Genomic DNA, 7,808 nt, shown 5'->3' on the forward strand with positions numbered 1-7,808 from the left:
TGAGCTACTTAAAGGTTGACAGTGCCAACATTTATAATGAAATTGAATTGGAAAAAGGGGCCATGCTCAACTCCCATAGCATAATAACACCCTCAGAAGAAGCAACATGGGAAGGGACAGGATGAACCCAGACTCTGGAGTCCCTTCACCCACAGGCACCAAGCCACCCCAGTGCCCACCCTCATTCCACCTAACTGATCTTCCCAAACTAGAAGCCTCTTCTAGGATTCATTTAATGGAATCACACACTGGGCATGATGGGTTGCACCTGTAACTCCAGTGCTCTGGGAAGCTGAGGCAGGAGGACTGCAAATTTAAGTCTGCCTGGGAATATATGATTTAACTGAACTTGACTCCAAATAAAAAAATTTTAAAAGGATGAGGGATATAGCTCAGTGTGTAGGCCCTCAGTTCAATCAAACAATATATTCACACGTCAGAGTGAGTGTGCATGCTTTCAGATTCGGCTCACTTGCCTGGCACTGTTCTGAGACTTCCCTGTTGTATGATCACGTTTCCTTCCCTCTCAACTGAAAAGTGACCCACGGGGAATAAACCTCCACCCACTCATCCATTCACCTATTCATGGACAGCGGGGTTACTTCCAGGCTGAGCTGTTACCAATAAAGCTACTGCAAATATTTATGCACAATCCATTTTGATGCCACGTGCTCCTGTAGTAAGTACTTACTGAACTTGGTGAACTGTCAAGTACTTCTCCAAAGTATTTGTGGAATCTAATTCCACCAGTGACATACATGCTGTTCTATGTCATCTTCAGTCTTCAGGCATCAGATTTTTAAAATCTTACACATTCTCACGGCTGAGCAGGAGCATCTCACTGTGGTTTAACTTTAATTTCAAATTTATATTTAGTATGTTGACTACAGATGACATTGATCATTTTCCATATGTGCATTTTTAATCCATGTAGCTTTTTCGATTACTGTAGATTTATCATGTCTTGAAATCAAATTTCTTTCTTTTCTTTGGTATAGGGTCTTGCTACACAGTTCAGACTTATAGTGATCCTCCTGTCCCAGCCTCCCCACGCTGTGATTACAGGCATGCACCACCATGCCCAGACCCAGAAGGGCCCACCAGGGAATCCAAGGCCGGCGTGGCATGCAGTACCGGAGATCGAGCCCCAGTTCTTGCACTTGCCAGACAGGTGCTCAGACTGTCAAGCTATCTTCCCAGTCCTGGATTTCTATAAAAATGCGGACTCCAATTTCTTCAAAAGAGCTGGTTGGAATTTGATAGGAATTGCTTAGAATCAATAGATCAATTTGGTGGAAATATGTTTAAATCATAGAGGTTTTATAAGCAGATATCATAGCATAGTATATCTTTCCACTTTGTTAGGTCTTTTAGTCAAATAATAATAATAATAATAATAATAATAATAATAATAATAATAGGAAACAGAAAGATCTTTCCCAGATGGAAAGGTGGCCAAGGGGAAGGGGGTGTGAAGGGGACTGGGACATGTCATGCCCACTCAGCGCCTCTCAACGAGGAATGCACTCCTTATGTCCTGCAAACAGGTCCTGATTTTGTTAAAGCATTGAAAATGAACATTGTGCCTCATTCCTGATCTGAGTCTTCAAATTAGGCACGATATTAACTGCATTTCTGAAATGATTTTCTGAAATGGAGGACATTCCCATTTATCATTAATTTGCTGAGATTTTCTAAAACATGGGTAGACGTGGAACTTGGTGACAGAAACTACGGAGCCTGAAAGCTTCCGCTGCTTACTACCCAGCTTTTTAAGAGACGATCTCCGACCCTCCGTCTGCATTAGAACTACAGGGCGTGCTGTGGATGCTTCTGTGTGTGTCACTTTAGATCTAATCAAGAGACAGCGTATCAGACTAAAGTGCCTGCTTAGGCAAGTGCAGGGACCGTGGTTCCACTGCCAGCACTACATGCCATGTCAGCCCCGCCTCCAGGGTGGGCTGAGCTGGTGACTGAGTCCGGCTGTGGTGGCACACACCTGTAATCCCAGCGCTGGGGAAGCTGAAGACAAGAACGCTACAAGTCTGACTCCGAGCTGCATGGTAAGACCCTGTAACAACCAAATACATGGGGGAGGGGGGAGAGAGAGAGAGAGAGAGAGAGAGAGAGAGAGAGAGAGAGAGAGAGAGACCATACCACGATTTAGAGCACCATGAAAGAGGCCACATCAAGATTATTAAGCTATGAGGTTTTTTAAAAAGATAACTCGAGGCTGAGGGCCCATGTGCCAGGTGGTAGGCGGAGGCTCTGCTGAGCTGCAGAGGGCGAGCTGAGGGCCGCTCCACTCAGAGAGCTGGGAAAGCTGCTGGGTATCACTGGTGAGATTTCTCAAAGGCTCCAGCCATGCGTCTTTCTGCCCTGCTGGCCTTGACACCCAAGGTCACGCTGCCTCCCTACCACTGCTATGGAATGAACCACCCAGGCTCCCTGGGGGATAAGAAGATGAACTGCCAGGGACCCGGCGGCATCCAGTAGTTGTGGAACCCATCTTTGATGAAGATTGGCACCTGTTCTGTGGGGACATGGTGGAGATCCTAGATGGCAAGGATGCTGGGAAGCAAGGCAAAGTGGTTCAAGTCATCCAGCAATGAAATTGGGTGATCCTGGGGGGCTGAGCACACATTTCTGCTACGTTGGCAGGACCAAGGTTCTCCAGGAACCATGATTCCTAGTGAAGCCCCCTTGCTCCACAACCTGGTCAAACTTGTGGATCCTGTGGACAGGAAACCCACTGAGAGTAAGTGGAGTTTTACTGAGGCAGGAGAGTGAGTTCAAGTCTCTACAAGATCAGAAAGAACTATCCCCAACCCTGAATTTCCTAGAGCTGATGGTGTGATCCCTGAAACATGGATTGATGGCCCCAAAGATACATCTGTGGAAGATGCCCTAGAAAGAACATATGTGCCTCATCTAAAGGCTCTGAAGGAAGAGTGATGGAGGCAGTGGGGGTCTAGGAAGCGAGGAGACATAAGAAAGTCTACTGGTACTGAGACCAAAGCAGCACCAGGTTCTGTGTCTTAGCTGTGAAGGTTGAGGTGCCTGTTCCTCGATGCTAATAAAATGCTGTGAGTCCTGGAAAAGAAAAAAAGATAACTACAAAATGTAAGAGAACTCTTTCTGGCATCTAGGGCTGCAAGCAAGAGCCCAAGAAAGGACAGACTTGGAGTGGAGACCACCCCCAAGGCTAGCCCCAGGCCTTGCTGCAGCAGGGGAATGACAGCCCAGAGGATGGCAGGGAGGGTCACAGGTTTGCCCAGGCCAGAGCTGGGCTACAGTCAGTGGAAAACCAGGAAGCAACTCTCCCAGAGGTCAGCAAGGTTCCAGGCACCACAGCCAGGGCTGGCCCACAGGTGTGAGGGTGGGAGAGGCTCCAGTAGGCCAGATGATTTGGAGCTCAAATGTCCAAGCTGGAAGGGTCCTGGCTCCAGAAGATGACAGGAGATGTGCTGGGGCAGGGGACCTAGGGAAGCAGAGGGATTTGGCGCACGGGCACAGGAGGAGGCTGTGTTACAAGAGCTGCAGAAAGGTGGGAGCCAGGCCAGGCTGGAGCTATGTGACCTTCAAGGAGTCATGCCTGGCAGCCCAGCGCAGGGTGGCACAGCTCCGGATGTTCTCATGCCCGTGTGGCTCACTAGTGAGGTCACTTCAGGGACAGAGGAGAGCCCCTCTGAAAACAATCCAGCATGGCTGAGGAATGGGATGGCCCCAGCTGTTATGTACATGACCCAACATTCTGTGAGAAGACTGTGGAAGGAAAATGAGAAGTGGATTTTTTTTTTCAAAGATAAAACCCTCAATCTCGCATAAATTTGCCTTTGTTTACAGTCGAAGAGCTTTCAAATAAAATTGTCTAGACCTTCTATCAAAATAAGCCAAATTGTATTAAAGAATACCAGATTGCATTAAGAATCAAATCATATAAGATCATCAACAAATCATATATCTAGTGGAACTATGTAGTTCTGGGATGTCAAAAAATTGCATGAACCTCATCAGGAAATGTTTTCAAGTTGCTAGAATAAGTACGACTGGAACTCAGAAAGGCAAGTAGACGGAGAGAAGTATTTTCATAAAATAAAGTGGAAAAAATCTCCGTCAGTCTGACCCAAAAAGCTCATGAAAATTGAAAAGAAAGACATCAGAATGTCAATATAAATGGGCAAAGGACATCAATAGATGGATCACAAAGATAAAACACAAGAAATAATCAGATATAACAAAATGTCCAACCGTAACATCTTGTTGAGATGCAAATTAAAATTATAATGGGGTAGCTTAGGCATTAAACTTAAAATGTAAAATAGGTGCTGATAAAAAATACAAATCGTGGAACTGGTAAATGATCTATATAGACATTGCTAGAACTTCTCTTGAATTTAGATTTTATATCCTTAGAGTCATTCTCCTGCTGAGGCTAAAACCTAAAGAAATAATAACCCCAAGCAAATAGAAGATTCTGAGCATGGATTTATGGTATTTAAATGAGTGAAAATGGGAAATAATTTAAATGTGCATTTAAAAAAATCAACAATTGGGTAAATCATTCTGTAAATTCTGTACTCCACTTGGCCATCGCTGGCGGGGAATCATTCGGCTGCAACCAAAAGCCACTGGAAGCTACCTCAGTGTGATGCTAGCCAGGCTGGCTTTGCTCCCCCAGGCAGACCTTGCAGTTGCCCCTGTCGCTTCTTTTCTCAGTCTACCTATGTAGCACATCTTTGAAGGTGCTCGAGGTTTCTAGAGATTCTGACATACCCGCTTTAGGCACCCTATTTCCTAAGTTTCTGTTATAAAACACATGGGCAGCACCATGCTCACCCATGCCAGGCTGTACTGAGCCCCAGTGCATGTCATGCCTGTTAAGGGAGGACACACTCACATGTCAAGCCACTAAAACAATCTTGCATCCACTGCACTCTTGACAGCCATCTTAGATACTCTTCTCTCATTGCTGGGACAAATATACAACACTCAAAATGAAGGAAGGAAAGGTTTATTTAGCTCACAGTTACTGGAGGTTTCAGTCCATATTCAGCTGGCTCCAAGGCAGAGCGGCACATGGTAGAGAGCAGCAGCTCATGGAGGTGGAAGGCAGCAGAACAGCAAGAGCAAAAGGGAAGAGTAACAGCAACCATGGCTCCAGAGAGCACTCTGTCTCCCCTAAATTGCATTCAGGCTGTGCACCCAGGCTGGGTGTAGCACTCACACCCATGATCCCAGGGGATCAGGAGTTAATCACAAACTCTAGAAGTCCACCACATGACGGCAGGAGGCTTTGGGTGGACAACTAGACACAAACCATAACACCAGCTTTACCCGTAGCACAGGTGACTGTTGTCCTCCCGTGGCTTTAGACTTAATGGGGAGTGCAGGTGATTTTCTGGATCTGACAGTCACCACCATCAGTGTTCAGTGTTCTGTCAACTGGGCCCCTGTCCATCTGATTCTACCCACTCCACGCTGTAGTGTCCATACCAGCCTACCCTCGCTGTTCCATCAAATGTTCTCCTCAGTCTTTCTTAGCAGGACTTTTGATTCTTTACTGTAGTCTGTTTCCTGGAGTTATTTGCATTGTCAAAGGATCAAAGTGTGACAGTGGGTCCGATCTGGAGGTGGATTTCAGGCGCTGATACTCAGAGCCTAGGGAGAGGGAGGAAGCTGGCACAGGGACCTGGCAGGGCTCCTGTACCTGTCCACGGCCTGCTAGCAGACCTTACGGTGGGGAGGACTCCCGTGGGATAAGACAGATTAAGCCCCATGCTCTACTGTCCTCCCTGAGCCATTAATGATCCTTGGGTAGAATTCTAAAGACTGGAAACCAGAGCTTCTCCCCACCCTAGGGCCCTCCCCCACCCACCTAGCCCACCTCACACTTGCACTTACAGGATTCCCCTGGGGGAAGCTGGCTTACATTGCCTGTCCCGCAGACGGTGCCTGCCTCCTCATAAATGCTTTGTCTCCCACAGGCTTTCCTATAAACTGCCTAGGTATTTGCCAAGAGTCCAGGCCATCTGCCAGAGCAAGACCTTGCTGGTAACCAGGCTTTTCTGTTTACTTTGCTTTAGGTCCAGCCTATCTCCTTATCAAACTGTGTTCTTGTTCTCGCTGGGCACCATATGGTCCCCAGCAGACAGAGCTGCCCTGTTGCCCACCCTGGGCACAGTGTGCCTCTCCACCCTAACCTATTGATGTGAGATCATCACTGGATCTCAAACTTGATCAAGTTGAAAGATTCTCTACAATCAGAACAGCAACATGTACCTGAGGCACACAAAACAAGCTATGCATTTACACAGTGAGTTTTGAATGAACAGTAGCTACATGCAACATCACTAACTCTTACCCACAACATTGATTGATAAAAGCAAATTCCAAAAGACAACATAGGCCAACATGTTTATTCTAAATTTCAAAAGGGAGATTACATATTAATGGATTGCCAGAGCCACACATGTGCACGCTCAGGATCAGATCACTTCCCTTTGGGCATGGTTGGCATCCATCCTTTCACATCCCTGGCACCTAACTCACCAGGGTCCCTGGTTCCTGCGAGGTGGGAAGCACACTCTTCCTGCAGACCTGCCATCAGGCTCTTTCTATTCTTTCCCAGTCTCAGTGCCTCCATTCCTACCTTTCAGGCACCCGAAGTCCCTGAAGGGATAACTTGTTACACACATCATTTCCTAAGGACCAAGTCTGTGCCTGCTCCTGCGCCAAATGTTCCCTCTTGCGCCTCGGACTCAGGGTGTTTCTCCACATCACGGTCAGCTTTGGGATCCGTACTTACCGCCCACCCCATCTTCGGAATGCTGTCATATCAGCAATTGAGGCCAAAGAGAAGTTTTACTTTTCAGGTGAGGCCTAAAATCATCTCATGATAACCACTACTTTCTCCAAAATCAGGATGTAAGATTCTTTTGGAGCCCTGAAGTGTTTCTGAACAACACATAGACAATAACCATCTGTTTCTGGTCTTTCCCAAGAACAAGCCAACAGAAAACAGCTTTCGGGGACCTGCCCCGTAGCTCAGTTCTTTAAGTGGCTGCTTCAACAAAGCTGTCAGGCTCAGGTTGCTGGGGTTCGATCCCCACAACCCAAGCCAGCCAAACCTGCCCTGAGGGCATTCGGAGCAGAAAACAGCAGACAGCTTTCCCGTGCAGCATAAATTACCGGGAGTAGAGGAAACAAAGCATTTCCTGACTATAAAGACTAAATAATTTCACTTAACAGCTGAGACAGGTTGGCGAGTCTCTGATATAAAGATACTAAAGATCTTCGTAAGGCAGAGTCTTGTGAACTGTGTTTTCTTGTGTGTTGAATTCATTTCAGGTTCCTTCCAAAAACCCAGAGAACAATTCTCTGCTCCACCAATTTCTATGGCACCAACTTGGTGGATTCAGTTCAATTTATTGTTTTCCTATTTCTCAAGTCTCCTGACCTTTCTTTGGGGAAAGTATTTTAGGTTTTGCTTCTTGTCTTTAGGAGTGGGTGTGCACATGTGCGCACGCGTATGGTTTCTTACCTGTCATCCTGACTCTATCTCCTCACCAAAAACAATGTGCGTTGTCTTCTCCTTCAAGTAAAGCTTGAACTTGAGGCCTTAAGTCATCTGAATAGAAATTGCTGTGCACATAGGCGATTGTTTGGGTATTTTTAGGAAATGCTGTGGGTTCTGGGTCCTCAGAGAGGCTCTTGTGTGCTGCTTCTGTGTAGTCTGCGTTAGGGGACCTTCTTCCCCTGAGGGGGTCCGTTGGGATGATCTGGCAGCCAAGGTTCCAGGACTTGCT

The 7,808-nt window shown here is 46.6% G+C and overlaps 1 pseudogene; it reads left to right on the forward strand.

Annotated features, from left to right (window-relative positions):
• Window positions 1–2,364: 2,364 nt before the first annotated feature.
• On the forward strand, window positions 2,365–3,011 carry LOC101591654 (annotated as a pseudogene).
• The last annotated feature ends 4,797 nt before the right edge of the window (window positions 3,012–7,808 follow it).

This window comes from Octodon degus, unplaced genomic scaffold, assembly GCF_000260255.1.
Source record: "Octodon degus isolate 3935 unplaced genomic scaffold, OctDeg1.0 scaffold00052, whole genome shotgun sequence".
Taxonomy (NCBI): domain Eukaryota; kingdom Metazoa; phylum Chordata; class Mammalia; order Rodentia; family Octodontidae; genus Octodon; species Octodon degus.